This window comes from Monodelphis domestica, chromosome 3 (genome assembly GCF_027887165.1).
Source record: "Monodelphis domestica isolate mMonDom1 chromosome 3, mMonDom1.pri, whole genome shotgun sequence".
NCBI lineage: Eukaryota > Metazoa > Chordata > Mammalia > Didelphimorphia > Didelphidae > Monodelphis > Monodelphis domestica.
Genome location: NC_077229.1, coordinates 121,299,855 through 121,322,417, shown reverse-complemented (window position 1 = coordinate 121,322,417; position 22,563 = coordinate 121,299,855). Strand labels below are relative to the sequence as shown.

The 22,563-nt window shown below is 34.6% G+C and overlaps 1 protein-coding gene and 1 long non-coding RNA gene across 9 annotated transcripts in view; one reads left to right on the top strand and one right to left on the bottom strand.

Moving 5' to 3' along the window:
• The window catches only part of LOC130458328 (uncharacterized), a 41,717-nt gene extending 20,853 nt beyond the window's left edge, over positions 1 to 20,864 (top strand). The window contains exon 3 of the long non-coding RNA XR_008917495.1: positions 20,734 to 20,864. This is a non-coding gene — a long non-coding RNA (uncharacterized LOC130458328). The remainder of the gene's footprint in view (positions 1 to 20,733) is intronic.
• Positions 1 to 22,563, bottom strand: part of LOC103097748 (uncharacterized) — a 104,219-nt gene that overhangs the window by 72,003 nt on the left and 9,653 nt on the right. For 3 of the 8 annotated variants that reach the window (XR_001629205.2, XR_008917490.1, XR_008917488.1), the window contains 2 exons: positions 9,967 to 10,085; positions 7,260 to 7,370 (listed from right to left, as the gene is read on the bottom strand). The exons of 2 other annotated variants lie outside the window; for them this stretch is intronic. The gene's annotated coding sequence lies outside the window, so the exon portion shown is untranslated. Of the gene's footprint in view, positions 1 to 7,259; positions 7,371 to 9,966; positions 20,746 to 22,563 lie in introns of those variants that run through there. 3 more of the 8 variants (XR_008917489.1, XR_008917491.1, XR_008917492.1) reach the window with 1 other exon arrangement.

Genomic DNA, 22,563 nt, shown 5'->3' with positions numbered 1-22,563 from the left:
AACACAGGCTGTAAGCAAACATTCATTTGATATTTAAACAATGTAGCCAGCTTGTTAGTTGTACTCACTACTCTTGGAATACTTAGCAGTTCAACTGAGAAAGGATCTCAGTTTTCAGTACCTTATTTTGTCAGGTGATTTTCAGATTCTTCCCAAGACAATTCAAATGGACTTGATCCAAACTCCTAGTATGGCACTGACAGTGTGTCCAGGTTTCACATGCTCAGCACCATGACTCTGTAGCCATTCAGTTTGACAGGCAGCCTAATAACTCTTCTCTACCACATGTTCTTTTGGAGCCTGCTTGCTGATTGAGACTACTAGACATTTCAGATAGTTATGATACAATACTATTTTACATTCAATGTGTCCAGAAAAGAACACATTATCCATACTCTCCCCTAGACCCACCCCCTTACACCTCCTCACCTCTTCTTAACTTTCCTATTTTTGTTGAGGGAATTGTCATCTTTCCAGTTACCTAGGTTCTTAACCACCACATCACAATCAATTCTTCCCTCTCCCTCACCCAGGTGCCAATAAATCAAGTAAACATCCATCTAGTCAATTATATGCCCCACAATCTACATCCAGGACCTAACATTTCTTGCTTGGACTACTTCAATATTTTCCCATTCTTTTCCTCTTTTAATCCTAACATTGGCTGACAAACTGATAATCCTAAAGCAAAAGACTAACTCTAGGTTAATCCTCTTCTAAAAACACCTCCAGGGGGCAGCCTGATAGCTCAGTGGATTGAGAGCCAGGCCTAGAGTTGGGAGGTCCTAGGTTCAAATATGACCTCAGACACTTCCTAGTTGTGTGACCCTGGGCAAGTCACTTAACCCCCATTGCCTAGCCCTTACCACACTTCTGCCTTGGAGCCAATACACAGTATTGATTCCAAGATGGAAGGTAAGGGTTAAAAAATAAAATAAAATAAAAAACTTCCAGTGATTCCCTCTTGACTTTAGGATAAAATGTACTCTTTCCCTCCCTGTTTCACAAATCCCAATTAAAACTTATCTTCTATAAGAAGTCTTTTCTGATCCCACTTAATGTTAATTACTTCTTTGCTGATTATCTCCAAATTGTCCTGTAACTTATTTGTACATAGTTTGCATGTTGTCTTGCCATTACACTGTGAGAACCCTGAGGAAAAGGAGTGTCTTTTGCCTTTCTTGGTAGCCTCATCTCTGTAGCACAGTGCCCAAAGCATAGTAGGCACTTACTACTTATTGATGCTTTTTAAAGGCCATCAAGATCTGGCCTCAGCATACCTTTTCAAATGGATGGCATATTACTCTACTTAAGGCACATTTGTTTTTCTGCAGCCTGGCCTACTTGCTCTAAACTTCTTTGCACAGGCTGCTTCACTGGGCTAGAATGTACTCATTTCTCTTATAACTTCTGCCTTCTTTAAGGTTTATCACGATTATCACTTCTTACAAAAAGCGTATTTGGATCCTCCCAGATATACCTCATGAATTACACTGTATTTTCATTATATATAAATTCTGCATTTACTTAGCTGTGAACATGCTTATTTCACCACTTTCCCTTCAGATTTTAAACTCCCTAAGGGTAGGAAATGTATATTTTTGCTTTTGTATTCCTAGTGCCTAGTATAAGACCTGGCATATAGTAGGTGTGTAATAAATGCTTGTTGAATAAGTAAATTATAGAATTAAACTAGCTGACATCCATTCTAGCTCTAAGGAAGTATTATTTTATGATTCAAGTCATGTTTATGAAGATTAATCATTGTACCCTGCAGTGATATCCTGAGCACCTTACAGAGTTATGGAAGTTTGTTTGCTTTTATATTAAACAAATAAACCAAAAAATAAAATGTCTAAGCTTTTTCTCTTCCCTAATCATCAGGCTATCATTTTAAGCTTCTACCTATATTGTTCTTCTCTACAATGAATTGTCTATTTCTTCTAATTTCCCAAGAGCAGGAAAAAAAATCAGACAGTGAAGCTTAAAATTGTATGTAAAATAGAAGTAAATAACATCAAACACCACCACCCAAGCCTTACAACCTAGATCTCATGCTCAACTCCTCACATTTTTACGTCTGAAAACCAATGAGTGGTCAAATCCTGTTACCTTCACCTTCATAACATCTCTGGAATACATCTATCCTATCCTCTAACACTGCCATAACTCTGGTGTGGTCCTCTTCACTTCGCATATGGACTTCTACAATCACCTGCTGATTGGTCTCCCTGGCTCAATTCTTTTCCCAGTCCAATCAATTATCAAACTGATCTGCCTAAAATGTAGATGTGACCATATCCTGCCCCATTAAAAAAACCCAAGTGGTCCCTATTACCTCCAGGATCAAGTATAAAATCTTCTATTTGGCTTTCAAAACACTTCATAACTTGGCCCCTTCTTACTTTTACAGTTTTCTTACACTGTAATCTCTTCCATGTATTCTGCAATCCAGTGACACTGGATAAGACACTCCATATCCCAATTCAACACATTTTTATTGCCCATCATCTATGTCTGGATCTCCCTCCTCATTTATGCCTCCTGACTTCCCTACTTTTTTTTTCATATCTATGATAAAGTGTTATTTTCTCTAAAAAGCCTTTCACATTGTTCCTTAATATTGGTGCCTTTCCTCTGAGACTACTCCCAATTTTTCATATATTACACACACACACACACACACACATGAAAATAACCATATATCCTATTTTTACACAGTTGTTTCTATGTTGTCTCCTCCATCAGACTGTGAGCTCCTTGAAGGCAGAGACTGCCTTTTGCCTTTCTTTGTATCTCCTGTGCATAGTACAGTTCCTGGCTCATAGTAGGCACTTTAATAAATATTAGATTGCTAACTAATAGGCTATAATACCAATTAAGTTTCAATGTAATATTATGTAAGAGTTATACTAGCCATGTTGAAGTCCCTTCTAATTCTGTGACTAAAACACTGATTATCTGGAATGTTAGAGGAATAAACATTTGTAGTATGTCATGATTTTCTGATTAACAAAAAGTTAGTCAGAAATTTTATTTTCTCACTGAAAATTTCTTGTATATCTTTATTTCACTACTTTAGTAATAAATAAAATATAGCCAATAACATTTTTTTCTTTGAGATAAAGGATCATTTATTCAATAAATATTAAGAATCTGTGTGAATCTTGTCTTCATGGAGTTTATAACCTAGTAAAGAACTTACTATATATAAAATATATATTTTATTTATTTATAAATTAATTTATTTATAAATTATATATTCTCTTTCTGTGTATTAGTTTTGACTGTTATTTGTGTATATAAAATATAAAATATATATAAATATATACATATATTTATATATATATAATATATAAAAATAAAATATATATAAAAATATAAAATATACACAAATAACAGTCAAAACTAATACACAGAAAGAGAAGTATGAAAAAGGTATTATGAAGTATAATACAAAGATGAAAGATTATTAGGGGGAAAGGAAAGAGGACTTCACAAGAGACCTGGAATTTGGACTGGATGGTAAAGGATGAGTAGAATTTTGCTTTTAGAAGAGAAGTATTTCAAGCATAAATAATATTAAGAACAAAGGCAGGAAAACACAAGATGTGTTCCAAGAATAGTGAGTAATAAATTTGGGCTAGAATTTAAAGAAAATATGATACCAGAATGTAAAAGGATTTGAGAATCAGGCAAAAGAATTTAAACCTTATTTGACCAGAATAAGATACTTAAGGGTTTTGAATAAAGAGATCTAGTCTTATTCATAAAAAAAAAAAAAGAATGAATAACACAGAGAAGGGAAAGTGGAGGCAGGAAGACTAGTTTAGGGGAAAACACTGGGTTACAACTATAGAAACCTAAAGAGATGGTAAGGAGAATTCATAATAGCTTCTAAACACCAAGTCAGGTGACAGATAAAAAAGGGGCAAGTACTTCCACCATTTAAAAATACAAATAGAGTTCCATTTCCCACCTCCTGTCCTCAATTTGTATGAAATATCTGTAATAATTTAAATTGGTTATTTTTATATTAATTATAAAAATGTTATAGTTAAAAAATTTGGCTTGACAAAGATAATAATGGTTAAAAAAAAAGAATTGTTGTGGTTGCCATTTATAAAAGAGTCAGTAGGCTGTTAGTAGCTTTATTTATGGCAAGGTAGAGATATTAAAGTGGGAAATATAGGATGGCGGTAGGAAAATATCACCTAGCTAAAAATACCCTAAGTCCCAATCCTAGACTCTCCAGACCACAAATGTGAATCTGAATGAGAATATCACCAGAATCCAAAATCCAGATGAGGAAGCCGAAATCTGAAGAGCCAAAGATGCTGAAAAACCGCCAAGCACCTTTAGTGTACATGAGGCCAAGACTGCCAAGAATCCCATCAGAGATCACACTCCCTAGGCTAAAGGCCACCAAGAATTCACCAAGAAGCCACCAAGTCTTAAGAATTCAAGAATGTGCCAAGCAATGAAGAACTGGAATCTCTCTCAGGGTCCCGCTTATATAAAGTTTTCTCCATGCATCAGCTCTTTATAATCACCTATTAGGCATCATGGTTCAGTGGAAAGAGTACTAGCTAAAGTAAGAAACCTGAGGCAAATCACTTTGCTCCTTGGAACTTCAGCTTTCTCAGCAGTAAAATGAAAGGGTCAATGTGGTATGGGACCGCCCTCCCCACAAATTCATGTGATGTTGGGCTTTAAAGAAAGACAACTTAAAAAGAATGTGGCAATATTCCTCCTATACTCTAGTTAGGCTAGTTAGGAAGTTGCAAAGAAGCAAATTTTGGTTTGATGACTAACGCTCAGAGCTATAACAAAGTGAATGGGCTATTTTGAGAAGTAATATTTCCACTCCTCACTGCAGGAAAGGAAGAGAGCATGGAGCTTATCAATCAGAGACTAAATGACCAATTTAGAGTATGGGGTAGACACAGGTTGGACCAGGTAGTCATTGTATGTTCCCTTTCAATTCTAAAATTTCTGTGATTCTATAACTAGAAGACCTCTAAGGTCCTTTATAGCTCAAAATCTATTAGCGTATGAATAGTATAGTCTGGATTAAAATTAATTTGATTACAGACCACAGATAGGCTTACATATGTACTAAATATTGACTACAAACTGATTAAATATCAATTTATACCAACTTGTTTTTTGTAATTTGTGTCTCATTTAAAAGTAGGACATTAAAAATATTCTGGTCAAAGTTTCTAGTTAATCAGGTTAAGCTAACCAAGATCTTAATGCAGTTTTTAAAGAAGCTTCTATTAAAATGTTGCTTACTTCTGAAGAAGAGAAAAATTAGTTAGAATAACCTAATATGAAAGAGCTTAATTCTAAAGGGATCAAAGATGTAAATAGCCCAAGTCACCAAGAAAGAGAAAATATAAAAGAAAGAAATAAAAATCTATGCTAATATTTCACCTAAAATCTCCAAGAAACAACTGTGAAGACTTAAGAAGTAGGAAAGTAAAAGTTCTTATTTGAGGAACTGAAAGAGAAATTTGATAAAAATCAGGTTATTTATGAACATCAGAGCAATCTCTCAGAAATTCAGGTTAACTATGATGCTTAAGGGAAGAAATGGTACAATTTTAAATGAGAAGAAAATAACAATAAGCGAAATAATTGCAACCCTGTATTTCAGACAATGCCATAATGCCAAGGTGAAATTAGAACTGATGGGGGCAGGAAAGAGAAAAACCTTCATTATTCTATAATAATATTAGATATATACATTCTTTTTATAAAGTATATAACCGAAGAATACTCAACTTGGGAGTCAGAAAATCTGAGTTCTGGTTCCACTTTTGCCATTTATTAGCAAGGTTGGGTGAGTCATTTTGCCCTTTTCTAAATTTCAGCCAGGGTTAACACCTTCACTATGGTGCTGGTTTGTTATGTTCTATCTGGCAGAGAACCAGATAAATATAAGCTGTTGTTATTATCATATTCAATCTTTAAATCCTATAATTCATATGATTTTAGTAATTCAATCTAAACCTAACAAGATATGGGCAGTTTTTAATTATGAAATTTACTATACCTGTGTGTGTGTGTGTGTGTGTGTGTGTGTGTATGTATATGTGTATATATATATATACTGTACATAACAAGATATGGGTTGTTTTTCACTATTTAGGTAATAAAATGGGTTCCAAGAGTTAGGAATCCACTTAACATCTTTGATATCCACACCCAACCATGAGCATCCTGGACCATTCATTCCTTGACTATTACTTGTAGACATTTAAAGGAAATCTATTCAGAGTAGCCTTGCTCTTTGTACCTTCAACAACTGTTCCTGCCATTCTCAACTATAATGCTCTGAGAAAATGCAAACAATTTTTAAGCACTTGTTATGCAAAGTTTTATCTATGTTAGTCATCTTAAGCCTGGACTATTGCAGTGATCAAACCAGTCTCACAGCTTCATAAAGATGAAAAAGTACTGACTGTAGTCAGAGAAACTGGGTTATAAATCCCACTTCTAAAGCTTAATTTATCTGCATGACCTTGGGCAAGTCACTGAACCTCTTTGAGTCTCAATTTCCTAACATGCAAGAAGAAAAGGTTAGACAAGATGGCCTCCAAGGGCCCCTCCAGACTTAAATGTATGAACTGATAATCTCATAGTTGTCAAAGTAATTTTCCCTAAGCACAATTCTGACCATAACTCCCGAACTCAATTAAGGTTTAGTGGCTTCCTATTGCCTCTAAGATAAAAATATAAACTCCTTTGTTTGGCAGAGTGCCAAGCACAAAGTAAGAGTTGAAAAAATGTATTTGTTTTAGCTTTTAAGACCTTTTGTAACTTGGCCACAGATATTTTTCTAGCCTCATTATACATTAGTGCCCTCCTCACTGGCCTTCTCTTTGTCCTTCTGCCTTTCCCCTCAGACTTTTCACCATCTTCCAAACTTAAAATGAGCCAGTTCGTCCCTACTTCTTCTTTCAGGACAGCTCCAGCAGCACTTTCTACACGGAGCATATCCTGATTCTCCTATGCCCCTTTTATTTATTCTCTATTTACTTAAATAGCTCCATGGTATCTCCCCAAATTTAATATAAGCTTCTTAAGAACAGGAATTGTTTGTGTTAGCTTGGCAGTTGGTATGTGCCTATAGTAAGACTTCATAAATGCTTATTATTTGACTGTCATTAAATGACAGCCACAGGTATCCCTGACCTCAAGGAGAGTTGCCTATAGATTTTTAATCTTTAGATTATAGGTTTTCTTCCTACCTTTCTAGTAGATTCTTCTCAGTTTCCTTTGCAGGGATCATCACAGTAGAATATCCAAGGGCTCTGGCCTGGGCCTTTTTCTCTACTCTCTCAGGAATCTTATGAGTTCAACTATGTGATCAAATGAGATAATATTGGTAAAGCACTTAACACAATGCCTGCACATAACAGGAGCTATATAAATGCTTATTCCCTTCTCTTCTCTTTTATAGAGGTAACTCCCCTATCTACATACCCAGATCCAGTCTCACATAAGAATTTTAGTATTACATCACCAACTGTCTATTGGATATCACTAAATGGAGATGTGGTGTTTATAATGCCTACTTATAGAACAGAACTTGTATTTTCCTGCGAGCTCTCACCTCTTATTAACTTTGTTATTTTTGTCAAGGGAACCACTTTCCTTCAAGTCACTCAAATTTGCAACCTTGAAGTCATTCTTCAGCTTTTCATTCTCTCTCACCTACTATTGCCAAATCTTTCTGCTTTTACTGATAGAATACTGCTTCAATCTGTCCACTTCTATCCATCCTACACAGCTACCACTACTCTAGTTTAGGACCACATCATTTTTTACCTGAACCACTCTAATATCTCCGAATTGATCTCCTTGCCTAAAATCTTTAATCCATTCTCCAGAAAGCTGTCTAAATGATATTCTCAAACAGGTTTGGCAACATTAGTTTTCTTTTTAAGAACCTCTAGTAATAGCTTCCTTTTACATGCTGGTTAAGATATAAATCCCTTTTTGTTTTCCAAAACCTTCATAATCTAGTTCCAGTCTAGTTTTCCAATATTCCTAATACTTTACTGGCCTACCTATTATTCCAAAAAAAAAAAAGTCCCATCTCCAATCTGTGACTTTACACAGGTTCTGTCTTTTCCCCTATGCCTGGAATGAATTTCCTTTTCATCTAAACCTATTGAAATTCCTTGTCATTGTTCAGTCATTCAGTCTTGTCCAAATGATCATAATCTCATGAACTGTCCAATACTGTCCATGAGATTTTCTTGACAATGCTACTAGAGAGGCTTGCCATTTCCTTCTCCAGCAGATTAAGGCAAACAGAAGTTAAGTGATTTGGCCAGTAGCATACAGGTAGTAAACTGTCTGAAGCTAAAATTTAAAGTCAAGTCTTCCTGACTCTAGGTCCAGGATTCTACCTGAGCCACGTACCTGTCTCCAAGGTGAAAAAAGGTTAAGTGATTTATCCAAGGTCACATAGCTCGTGTCTGAGGCCTGATCAGGGCATCCTAACTCCAGGTCTAGAGTTCTATTCACTGAACTATCTAGGTGCCTCTTTTGGAATCCCTAGCTACCTTTGAAACTTAGTCAAGGGTCATTTGATATAGGAAATCTATCCTAATCTCTTCAGTTACAAGAACTCTTACCATCCCTGGAATTACTTTGCATATATTTTATACGTAACTTCCTATATGCATGTTGCTATGATCCCATCTTCCTCCCCAATCCTTCTGCCAGTAAAATTAAGTTTCTTGATGTCAGGAACTATTTTGTTTTTATCTTTGTATCATCAGGGCTTCAAAACACTGCTTTTCACCACCAGGTGTTATAGGATTTTAAATATTCAGGAGAGCTATCCCTGTGTTACTAGAGTTAACCAACGTAAAATACATTCTGTATTCTTAATTTCTTCAAAAAAGAGTGGGCTCATGAGTGTTAAAAATCCCCAAACTGTGGAACTATGCCCAAAGAGTGCTAAAAGACTGCCTGCCCTTTGATCCAGCTATAGCACTGCTGGGTTTATACCCCAAAGAGATAATAAGGAAAAAGACATTCATAGCTGCGCTCATTGTGGTGACAAAAAATCGGAAAATGAGGGGATGCCCTTCATTTGGGGAATGGCTGAACAAATTGTGGTATATGTTGGTGATGGAATACTATTGTGCTAAAAGGAATAATAAAGTGGAGGAATTCCATGGAGACTGGAACAACCTCCAGGAAGTGATGCAGAGTGAGAGGAGCAGAACCAGGAGAACATTGTACACAGAGATTGATACATTGTGGTACAATTGAATGTAATGGACTTCTCCATTAGTGGTAATGCAGTGATCTGAACAACTTGGAGGGATCTAAGAGAAAAAACACTATCCACATTCAGAGGAAAAACTGGGAGTAGACACACAGAAGAAAAAACGACTGCTTGCTTGAATACATGGGTCGAGGGAATATGGTTGGGGAATATAGACTCTAAATGAACATCCTAATGCAAACACCAACAACGTGGAAATGGGTTTTGATCAAGGACACATGTAATATCCAGTGGAATTGTGCGTCAGCTACAGGAAGGGGGATGGGGGAAGGGAAATAATATGATTCTTGTAACCAAGGAATAATGTCTAAATACATCAATTTAAATAAAAAAAAAACCCAAACTGGATCCCTAATAATATTAATGAAATGATCCCCAGAATGATTAGGGATATCTTATTATGTTTAGCTATTATTATCTACTAAAAGGAATAACTATTACACAGAAAAATACAGATAGAAGGTAGTTTCCATTTGTTAAAGACATGTATGATTACTTTGGCTCTCTACTCTGGCTTATGTCTTTGCATGTGCCAAATTCAAGACATATCTTTTTTATGTAACTTTTCTTCATAATCCCACACCACAATCTGTACAAAAGGGTAAGCATACAATCACATTATTTGATTGTGTCATTCTCAGGCTACTAACCTGAGTCCAAATGTCTCCATTCAAATTCTGAGCACCTCGCTGTCATCATCAGTCTTAGATGTGACCCAGGGGATGGATAATACATTAGATTGTCAAAATTGGACCTGTGCTAATAAAACCTGAGGAAACATAATGAAGCCTTCAAAAATTTATCACCTAATATTCCCTGAATTACATGCTATAGTTAAAAATTTCAATTTTGTTTCTCTCTAAATACATTTTTCTTTAAAATATATCAAAGTCACTCCTTAGGAGAAAAAAGAAACTGTCAAATTATGCAGGACTAAAAGTTTTGAATTATATAAGCTTCATTTAGAAAATACAAAGTCAAACATTTATCTGAGCATTTATTTTTTTGGTGAGAAAAGTAAATTTATTATTCTTTTTTCACCTCAAGTGTAAGTAATTCTGCAGGCTCTAAATAAAATTTTACTCAAACCTCATAATACAAAATGACTTTTGGGTAAAGGAAAAGAATAAAACATACCTATTCAAGGGATAATTTCTACATTTTGCAGAAAATTATAAGCTCCTGAAAGAGAAACTCTTAGAAGGAAAGTACTGACTCCTACCTAATTACAATGCTACCTGACCTATCTCTCCTTAGAATGTGTCTGTGAAGGGCTTATTTTAAGATTCAGAACATGTTCATTAGAATCTACAATGAAAACTGCTACTTCCTCAGGAATGATCATTCACAAAAGATTAAAAAGCATTGAAAAGGTTAAGCAAAGGTGTGCTGTTTCCTTAAAATATTTTTCTAAAATTAAAGTTATTTAATTTTGCAATATTACTTAAGAAAGGCAAAATTTACCTCTTCATAGGTTGAACTAAAATAACAGATTTTATATTTTATTGAATATTTAGTTGAAACTAGATATACTATTATAACTAACATTGAATGGGTCAGAGGCTTACTTTGCCACCTCTAAGACTTGTTCAGAGCACTCAAGGTTGTACAAAGCAATGGTAGCCAGGTTTTGCTGGTCAAATATAAATTCAGCCTATTTTGAAAGCTTCTGTAGTCTTCAGGCCTAGAATAAACTGTTCTTAGGTCATATACTATGACATTGATATAACAAAAGATGAGAAATGTCATTAGTTTTGTTTCCACAGATCACAACCAATCTATTCTCCACTTGAATAGTTTCATGAATCAGAATGTATCTCTTAAAAAATTCACCATGTGGTTCTCAATATTTGGACAATATGCCACCCTGAACTTAACCAGATTGGTCCATTTCTAACTTTAACCCTCAGTTGATAGACACAGAATTCATTGCCAGGCAAAAACTCCAACTTTGTTGACATGGCATTGGAGAATCCATGCCAAGCGGGGGTATCAAAGTTGAACTTTAATGGTGGTCATAAGCCAATATGGACTAAAAACACTAACCAAGACAACTTGGATATTTTTATCCATGGGTTCTGACTGATCAAGTATAGAGACTCTATAACCAAAGCCACATTCATCTATGTATATTTTAAATGAACAGGTTAATATATAATCTGTTTGAATGGTAGATAATAGTTTTAAACTTAGGTAGTTAGGTGTTGCAGTGGATAGACTTAGAATCAGGAAGACTCTTCTTCATGAGTTCAAATTTAGCCTTAGATACTAGCTTCTTGACACTGAATAGATGCCAATGGAGCACTCAAGCTATCCATCAGTTATACTTCCTTAACTGATTAATTAATTTAGGTAGACTAATTAATATTTTCCTGATTTAGATTTGACTTTGTGTGAAAAGTGTTTTTGTAATTGTATTCATATAATTCCTGTGTTTGCCTTGACAAATAGATTCCTAGGTATTTTATATTGTTTAGAGTAATATCAAATGGGATTTCTCTTTCTAACTCTTGTTACTGGACTCTGTTGGTAATATACAGAAATGCTAATGTTTTATGTGGATTTATTTTGTATCCTGCAACTTTAAGAAAGTTATTAATTATTTTAACTAGTTTATTAGTTGATGCTCTAGGATTCTCCAAGTATATATACCATCATATCATCTGCAAAGAGTGACAATTTAGTGTTCTCATTGATTACTTTAATTCCTTCAATTTCTTTTTCTTTCTTTATGGCTAAAGCTAGCATTTCTAATACAATATTAAATAATACTGGTGATAATGGGCATCCTTGTTTCACTGCTGATCTTACTGGGAAGGCTTCTAAGTTATTCCCTTTGTCAATTAATACATCTCACTGGTGATATTCTTTATATCACTTTTCCTGTTCAAGTCTTCATAAGTTATATATTACAGCTTATTTAGGCATACCATGCTCCTCTTTACTGCCGTTTAATTTTATTTCTCCAATGACTGTAGTATTCCATGATTCTCAGTCTTACAGTATCATAGAAAGACTCTTTTTTTTTTAAAGTTAGGCTTTGTTTCATAGAGAAGAGTTGGTGTATAATTTCCCAAATGCAATCCAGCCTGTTTTCCTCCTACTCAATTCCTGGCCCAACACCATGGAGTATTAAAAACAAACAAACAAAAAAAGCAGCCTACTAATAAATTGCCTTTCTTTACTACCCTTTTCCCAAACTCAAAAATTCTTTATAAATTGCCTTAAGGATTTAAAATATTCAATATGTATTCACATATTACCAGGACTTATGCCCAATTCCTTCTGGGCTAAAAAAAAAATTTGGAAGATTTTATATATCACTGTAGAAATACATATATTTCCCTGTAAAAAGAATATAAGGTATTAGTGAAAACAGATCAGTTGATATTCATAACATTCCTCTTATTAGAAACAAAGGCAGCTTTAAACATAATGAACAGTAGTGAAGTAAATCCAACGTATATTGAGAACACTGATGAAATAAACACCAAATGCAGAACTGAAGTCAGACACAATGGATGTCTAAGATAACCAACTATGGCAAAATTAGGTGGATTCAAAGGAATCACTTTCCACAAGCCTCAGTCTTAAGGTAGCTTAAAAAATTGAGAAAGTAGTGGAAGATGTATTTCAGTCACCACCAGCAGCCTAGATAGAAAATGGACAGAAAAAACTCAAAACTTCTAAAGATTGGTTTCACCTCCACTGCTACAATTAAATAAGCTATTAATGACAACCACAATAATCTACATATCAGAATGCCAGTCTACAACAAAACTTAAGAGCAAAAGCTTACTTATGGTCACTCAGCAATCAATGGAAAGAACAATGCTTAAAACCACTCACTCTACTAAAAGGTAAGTAAAGATCAATGCAGAGAAGATCACTTGTGAGAGACACATTGATATAGCTTAGCAAAAAAAAAAAAAAGGCAAATTATGCAAGGGTAATAGATAAATGACAGAAACTTATAGAATGTCAGAGCTGAAAGGAACCTAAAAGATTGTTTAGTCCTGTAATTTCCAAACTATATTAAGGAGTCACCATGAACTCACAGGGGTGCCATGGGATATTTTAAATTTTCAAGGGAAACAAAGAGACAATGAACATCTGGTGGACACTGCATGAACTATTAGTTTCAGGAAGTTGACAGTTTCAACATCAGATTTTGCTATATTCCTTTTGATGACATTAGTGAACATTATATATGTTTTTGTTTACTTGTACTTTTGGTTCCACCAGTAACTTCTCAAGCTTTCTTTCTCATTTTCAATATCATATTTCTGTGAAGCTGGGTATTCAGCAGTTGTGATAAAAAGTACCACATGAAAATTAATGAATTAGGAAATGACATTGATGATATCCAATATGATTCCAAATTTTAAATGTTAGTGTTGAACAGATGCACATCATATTAATAACTGTGAATTAAACAAAATATTAAAAATGAAAATGTTTCTTTCAAATTATATTATTTTTTCAAGCACTTACTATGTTGTTAGGATCTAATTATTTAATAAATGTAATTATGTACTTCTTTGGGCCTAGTGGCAGTATGAAAATATAGAGATACTAAGGGCATGAAGAACCAGGAAACTTTGGGAAACTCTAATTTAAACCAATTCTCAAACTTTACTTGAGGAAACTGAAAGTCATGTGACCAGTGTATTCAGGCCTTCAGACTCTAAATAAACCCATATCATCTTGACAAAAGGTAGCCTGTTCAAATAACAGGAAGTATCACACAGTACCATAAACAGCTGTTGGGACAAGACGGGCCAGCACTCCCTACTATTTGGCCAAAACTGGTAGCAAGGATCACCAACTTGATATTCAGTAAAATTAGGCTCATGTTGAAGCAAGCGATAAAGAATTTAAACATAATATTTATTACACAATAAAATCTTCCTGCACTCACCTAAATCATCATTCTTATTTTAAAACTGTAGAAAAAGTTAGAGAAATAAACTTCTGTACTTTCTTACGATACTGTTAGCACCAATTTTATATCTGAATTTGAACTATTTTAAAACATCAGCAACTATTCTGTAAGGCGCTTGAAAAATGGAGAAACAGAAATGGATCACCAATAGTAGAAGGGATATATTTGGAAACAAAGGTAACATAAAAACACAAAAAATCATAATAATAAAGTTTTAAAATGCATTAGCATTTTTATTCCTTTTCATGGCAAAACCAAATAAAGAATGTAGAGGCACTCTTGTTTTATAAATTTTGTATAAGTAAAATAGGAAGGCATTTTGCTAAGAGGCCTCCAGAGTTAATCATAACACTAAATACACTCATATCCTCCTGTATCTCTGAAAAGGAAATAGGCTTGGTCTAAACTTAACTAATCCTAGAAGTTGTTTTTCCTTTTGTGGCTTAGCTCCCAGAATCCTAAATAGAAGAAGACAAAAGAAGGCTCCCATTAGGAAGAGCAGTCACATTTAGAAATTCTTGCTTACAATGTTTGGGAAAATTTGGCTTATGTTAAGAACCAAAGCACCAATTAAAATAAACTATTTCTGTCTGATTAACTTACATGAACATTTCTACTACTTTTATCATTCTTTAAATGCAACCTAAAATGCTTGTCATAAATTTACTTTCTGTTAACATTTTGGTTGCTCTACCCAAGAAGAGAGCAAACTAAAAGGGTATTATGAGAGTATATTTTATCATAAAAGGAAATCAGTCTTTACAAAATACTTTAACTAATACAGTAAGTACCTGCTGCATGCAAAACAAGGTAGCTAGATGGCACAGTGGATACAGTGCTAGACCTGCTAATAGGAAGATCTGAGTTAAAATTTCTCCTCATACACTACTTTGTATGACCGTGGGCAAGTCACTTAACCCTTTTTGCCTCAATTTTCTCATTGCAAAAATGAGCTAGAAAAGGAAATAGCAAACCACCTCAGTATCTTTGTGAAGAAAATTCCAAATGGGGTCCATGAAGAGATAGACATGGCTGAAATGACTGAAAAACACACATGCAAATCACTTTTAATTACTAAGGCATGGGGACAAGGAAGAAGAAATACAAAAATTTACTAATGAGATAATATTTGGCTCAAGGAGTTTACCATCGAGTAAAATCTTAAAAAATAAAAACTAATCTGTTATACTTCTGACATTTCCCCCTTCCCAGTGTTATTTCCCATAGGCATATTTGTTTGTTTATAGAATTTTATAAGACTGCTGAGTTCCTAACACATTTCATTAATAATTTCATCAATAATAATAATCTTGCATTTACATAATGCCTTTTGCAAAATACTTTCCTCACAATTGCTCTGAGGTAGACCTTATAAATATGATTAATCTCATTTTACTGATGAAGAAACTGAGGCTCTGAGAAGTTAAGAGCTTTCCCTAAGGTTACCCAGTCATCAGGTCTGGAGACAAGATATGAAATTATGTCTCCCGACTCCAAGTCCAGGGATATTTCACCGTGATTTAGTGGCTCTTCCATACAAACATAGGCAGTATGCTATCTTGAGTCAGATTCTCTAAAGATTTTTAAAGGGCCTTTTCCACTATAAACAAATGAGTCTTTCTTTGGGACACAGACAAAAGAGTACTAATTCAGAGGATGTACCCAATATGAAGCCAAAAAGGAAAGCAAAATGCCAAACCTGAAACTGTTGGTTCTAAAGTAAAATAATGAAGTTTTTAATACTGTTGGGTTTCCATAAATTATGTAAAAGTTGTTGACATTCTTTTCTCAGAATCAACATTATTCTCCTAAGGTTTGTTAAGTACTGGCTAGAGCAGCACAAATGGTACGTAACACATCATACTTAGCTCTAAAAGCCAGGAGAATGTAGTTTCCAGTTTCCTCGTGTCATTCTGATTGAAGCAGTCTATGCTCTACTAGGAACTATGAGAATGGAATACACTAACCTGTCTTAAAGATATGGTGACACTGGGGCAACTGGGCAGCTCACTGGATAGAGAACCACCCTAGAGATGGTAAATCCTGGGTTCAAATGTGGCCTCAGACACTTCCTAGCTGTGTGAGCTTGAGTCACTTAACCCCATTTACCTAGCTTTTACTGCTCTTCTACCTTGGAAATGATACTAACCATCAGTTCTAAGACAGACAGTAAGAGTTCTTAAAAATGGACATGGTGACACCTTGAAAGTAGAAAAAAAATCCACAGGATATATAACAGAAAAGTGGAACAAAAAGAAATCTCAATTTCCCACCTGAAAGAGGTTCTCAGAGGATATCTACTACAACTCATATAATGAAAAATAAAATCAAAAACATACCCAACTGTTCATCTAGACCCCTTGAAGACATCCAGTGAAGAAGAACCCACTGCCTTCCAAGACTGCCCATTTCATTACTGGGCAACTTCTGTGAGGAAAATTTTAAAAAAAATCATGCCTAATTTTGCTTCATTGTAACCTCCATCACTGATGGTAGTAGTTTTGCCCTCTTGGACCAAGAAGTCTTATTCTTACCCCAAACAATACCTCTTCAAATACTCAAAGATCTATCATGTCCTCCAAATCTTCTTATTCTATGTTCCATCAAAACTGGCCTATTTTGCTATTCTTCCTACACAATAATCTATTTCTCATTTCTGTGCTTTTGTACAAGCTGTCCCTCATGGTAGGAAGCTACACTGTCTTCACCTTTAACTTTTAAAAATTCCTAGTTTCCTGACCACCTCAACTGCTCATACCCATTAGAATTATATTTGCTTTGTAACTATTTTGTACATACTTAAATGTATACACATTTGCCCTAATAAAATGTAAGCTTCTAGAAGTTAGGTAATGTTTTGTTTTTGTCTTTGTACCCTCAAATCCTGTACACAGTAGGTACTTAATAAATGCCTGTCAACTGATTCCTTCTCCAGCTAAACTATATTCCTTTCCTTCAGGTGATTCTTGTATGGAAAGATCTTGTCAATCTTCAACATCCTAATTATATTTCTCTGGTCACTCTCTAGTTTACCAATATTCTTACTAAAATGTGGGCCTCAAACAGTTGCTCAGAGGTTAAGCTGAGCCAATATTATAAAAATGACAATTTCACTGAAACTAATCTATCTATTCATATTCATATCTAGTGTCATACCACTCAAACTACCAAAAATTATTTCATAGAGTGTAACCGTGAAAAATGTGGGTTTCAAGACTGTGAATTGCCAAAACTGTAAAGGTTTTGGCCAAACTGTAAAGATAATTTTTAGTGTCTCAATTTAAATAAAAAATAAGTGGTTGCCATGGGAAAATCCCCAAATATGAAAATATCCAAGTCAGCTGGGTTTTATGGAGATTTTAATTAATACAAGTGAAGGAATTAAGGGAAGGGAGAGAGACAGAGAAACAGAAAATAGTAGGAAGGGCCTAGGCCAAATGGCCTAGGCCTGAGCCTTAAGAGAGACTAGTCCGTCTTTTATCACTCACCACAAGATCGTCCTAAAGCAAAACTCCAGTCCTTCCCTGAAATCCTCAACTCCTGAACTCAGTTCAGAGACACAGCTCCTCCAAACTAACTCCAAACTCCAACTAAGTTCAGAGAGCCTCCTCTGAACTCCTGACCTCCTTTTAAAGAGAATTTTCTCTTGTGTCACCTCCCCTAAATTTTCACATCTACCAATCACAGTAGACGCTTTTCCCCAGGACTGTCCATTCTTAGTTCACATCTTCTTTTGTTATCACCTTCTCTGATTAGATTATATCTTCTGAGTATTTCACATCTCTTTGCTAAGCTTGCCCTTTGTAAGTTGCTTGACCTTTTAGTGATTAATTGAACCTTTATAGGTACTTATCACCTTTTTGAATTGGATCTAAAATAGACCACCTAGCTTAGGGTTTTTGCTTCACTATAAGTATGAGTTGGGGACTTTTCATTGTTCAATCAGGAATTTTACAACTTTATCTTCCCCTAAGGCACTGTCTGAGCAAGGTGGAGTAATTTTAAAGTTCTCAATACATTACTGACCAAGTACCTCCATTGTAGAAAATGGGGAATAGCTTAATCAAATCTTCTTTAGTAGAGTCTGAGCAGTTTTAAGATTCACAAAAGCTATTAACTCCCCCACCCCCAACAAAAGTCATCTGGAAAAACAAAAAATCAAGAATAGCAAGGGAATTAATGGGAAAAAAAAAACTGTAAAGAGGAAGATGGCTTAGCAGTATCAAATCTCAAACTGTATTATAAAGCAGTAACCATTAAAACAATTTGGCATTGGCTAAGAATTAGAGTGGTGGACCAAAGGAAGAGATTAGATACACAAAACACAATAGAAAATAACCAGAGTAATCTAGTATTTGATTAAGTCAAATATCCAAATTTCTGACAAAAACTTCTGGAAAAATTGGAAAACAAAACAAAACAACAACAACAAAAAGCAAAAAGCAAAAACTAGGAATAGACTACCATCTTACATTGTTTACCAAGATAAGGTCAAAATAGATACAAGACTAAGAGAGACATAAAGGGTACTAACATAAGCAAAATAGGGTAGGACAGAATAGTTTACCTGTTAGATCTATGGAAAAGGAAAGAATTTATGAACAAACCAGTGATAGAGTATTACAAAATATAAAATGGATAATTTTGACTATATTAAAATGAAGTTTTTACATAAAACAAACCAATGCAACCAAGATTTAGAAGGAAAACAGAAAACTCGGAAAATGTTTTTACAGTAAGCATCTCTGACAAATTTCTTAACATATAGAGAACTAGGTCAAATTTATAAAAATACAATAATTCCCAACTTGAAAAGTGGTCAAAGGATATGGACAGGTGGTTTTCAGATGAAGAAAGCAAAGCTATCTATGAAAAAATGCTCCAAATCATAACTGATTAGAGAAATGGAAATTAAAATTACTCTTGAGATACCATAACAGCAGATTGGCTAATAAGAATAAAAAGAAAAATGATGAATATTAGGAGGATTGTGGGAAAATTGGGACACTGTACAATGGCACAGTAATCCAACCATTGTAGAGAACAATTTGGAACAATACCCCAACGGTCTAAAACTGTGTACATCCCAGTAATACCACTATTAAGTCTCTAACCTATAGAAGTTTAAAAAAAATAAGGGTGGGGGACCTATTGTACAAAAACATTTATAGCAGCTCTTCTTGTGCTGGCAAAAAACTAGAAACTGAGGAGATGCCCATCAATTAGTAAATGATTGAACAAGTTATGGTATGTAATACCATTGTGTTATTAGAAATGATGGATTTCAGAAAAACCTAGAAAGGCCTATATGAACTAATGCAAAATGAAGTAAGCAGAACCAGGAGAACACTGTACATAGGAACAGTAATATAGTACAATGAACAACTGACAATTCAATGATCCAAGACAATCCCAAAGGATTTTACGAAGAAAAATGCCATCCATCTCCAAAGAAAACAACTGGTAAGTCTGAAAGCAGATCAAAGGAGATCATTCATTACTGTATTTTCTTCATGAGTCTTTAAAATTTTTTTAATATGTATCCTTCCAAAACATGATGAATGTGGAAATGTTTTATGTGATAGCACATGTAAAACCAATAGCAAATTGCTTGCTGTCACAGGGAGGTAGGAAAAGAAGGAAGGCTGGAGTGAATATAGATTTCAAAATATTAGAAAATGAATGTCAAAAATTGTTTTTACATGTTAAATGGAAAAAACCAAAACATTATCAAATAAATTTGACCTTAAAACATAATACCTCTCATATAGTCAGACAAGGACAGAGAACAGATGGAATATCACTTCCCCAGCCATCTGTGGACACCACACCATTCTTTAGACTGCATTAACTTTTCTGGCTGATATATTACATACTGACTCATATAGAAGTAGGAGTCCACTAAAATCTCTAGATATTTTCTCAGAAAAACGGCTGCCTAATTATCTTGTGTTTCTTATATAATATTATATACATAGTGTGTCATAGATAATATGTATCCTATTATGAAATTCAGAGTAAGATTGATATTTCATATCATTAGATCAGATACAAATTCTAGATTCTCAAGATCTTTTGGATTAAACTCTTTTATGCATTATTTTAGTAATATTTCCCAGCTTTATGTTATCTACAAGTTTGATAAATATGCTGTTATCTAAATCACTGATCAAAATGATTAAATGGTAGAAAAAGGCAGTATAAAGCATGATTTATCTCAATGAGGACCTACTTCATACCACAAAGAGTACTGTCATATGAATTGGTATGTGGAACCAGAGGCTTAAATTTTATACAAGTTATAGAAATGCTTTCTGAGTTATTCAAAATTATTAGCAGTTTCATGCTATATGTAGAAGGTGGCATTTCTCAACCAATTTTATAAGTATAAGAAATTAATCCCAGTCATTCATTTACTTTTGAACATTTTGCTAGTCAGTTAAACTCATTTTGTACCTCCAATTCCCCTCAGACCATAAAGAAGAAAAGCCAAGATCATGAACTCAAAAGGCCTTGGGAATAGCAGTGTCTTAAAATTATCAACCTTGCTTCTAGCATGGACTCCGCAACCACTGAGAGAGAAATCAATTATTACAGTGAAAAGGCTTACTTTACTTGCCACAAATACTAACTTCTACTATCAGTCAAAAGAGCTTCAGGAGTGCCAGCACCTCTCAGACTACCAGTCCTGCTTCTAGTCCAGTTTCTGAAAGATCATCCATGGAAGCTGGCACTATGGAGATGCTAGCAACTGCTCCAAGGGGTACTACAGTCCCTGCCTCCTCAAAGACCCTGAAAATAAAAGTCCTTGGCATTGTCGAGGCAACAAAGTGGCATAGTGAATAATGCATAGGATCTGGCACCAAGAATACTCAATCTAGCTCAGCCTTAGATCCATACTAGTTGTGTAAACTTTGACAAATCACTTAAACCTATTCTAATTCCGTTTCATCAACTATAAAATGGTGATGATAATAACAGCACTCACTGTGTATAAGGGCATTGTGCAGATAAAATGAGATAATATTTTAAAGCTCTTAGCACAGTGTGTGGCATATAATAAGCTTTTAATAAATGCTTATTCCATTCCTTCATATGGTTCAATATCAGAAATATGATTTTACCAGTGGAAATGACATTAAAGTAGATACATTACTATCAGCTTTGCTAAAGTATCCTAAAGACCATAGGACCTTACTATGACTTTGGACTTTCCAGACTTGCCACTAAAACTTTCCATGTCTGTTGTTTCACCATTAGATTTCAAGTTCCTTGAGAGTATGGATTATTTGGGTTTTTTTTAATTCTATCCCCAGCCTTTAGTATAGTGTTTTAACTATAGTAAGCATTCAATAAATGCCCTCCCTCTCTTCCTTCTTTTCTTGTAACATACACAAATCACAGAATCTCAGAGTTGACTGGGACCTCAGAGTCCATCAAATTCAACTTGAATTAGTATATGATCTTTGTGCTTTCTACCTTCACTCTTTGAAAAATGCTAGTAATATGTCTTTAATACACTATTTGCTCAATAAATATGAGTTGATTAATTAGTATTTCTGATATGAAAGCAATTTGGGAAATATTACGTCTACATCCTGCAAAGCACTATATATATACTAGGAATTGAGGGAGGTAAGAGATAAATATCAACTGGGCCTTGTCCTCAAAAGACTAATTTTTGATCTGAAAAAAACTAAAAAGGTAGCTAGGTGGCAAAGTGGAGAGAGTGTTCAACTTCAGAAAGACCTAGTTCAAATCCTACCTTAAATATTAATTGTGTGACAATGGACAAGTCACTTAATCTCTGCTTCAGTTTCCCCATCTATAAAATGGGGATAATACATTGCTTCCTGAAGGTTATTGTGAGGATAAATTACAATTTTTGTAAAAGTGCTTTGTAAACCATAGCTATTGTTTGCTGAAAACACCATAATTCCATAACCAAAAAGCAAAAAAGAGACCTTAAGAGAGGCAGCTGGGTAGCTCAGTGGATTGAGAGCCAGGCCTAGAGATGGGAGGTTCTAGGTTCAAATTTGGCTTCAGACACTTCCCAGCTATGTGACCCTGGGCAAGTCACTTAACCCCCATTGCCTAGCCCTTACCACTCTTGTGCCTTGGAACCAATACACAGTATTAATTCCAAGATGGAAGGTAAGGATTAAAAAAATTAAAAAAAAAAAAGGCCTTAAGGTCAACTAGTTTAACCTTATTTTATAGTTAAGGAAACTGAGGCCAAGAGAGAGTGTGTCACTTAAAGTCATAAAAGTATTAAGTGGAAGAGCCCAAATTTTGATTCTAA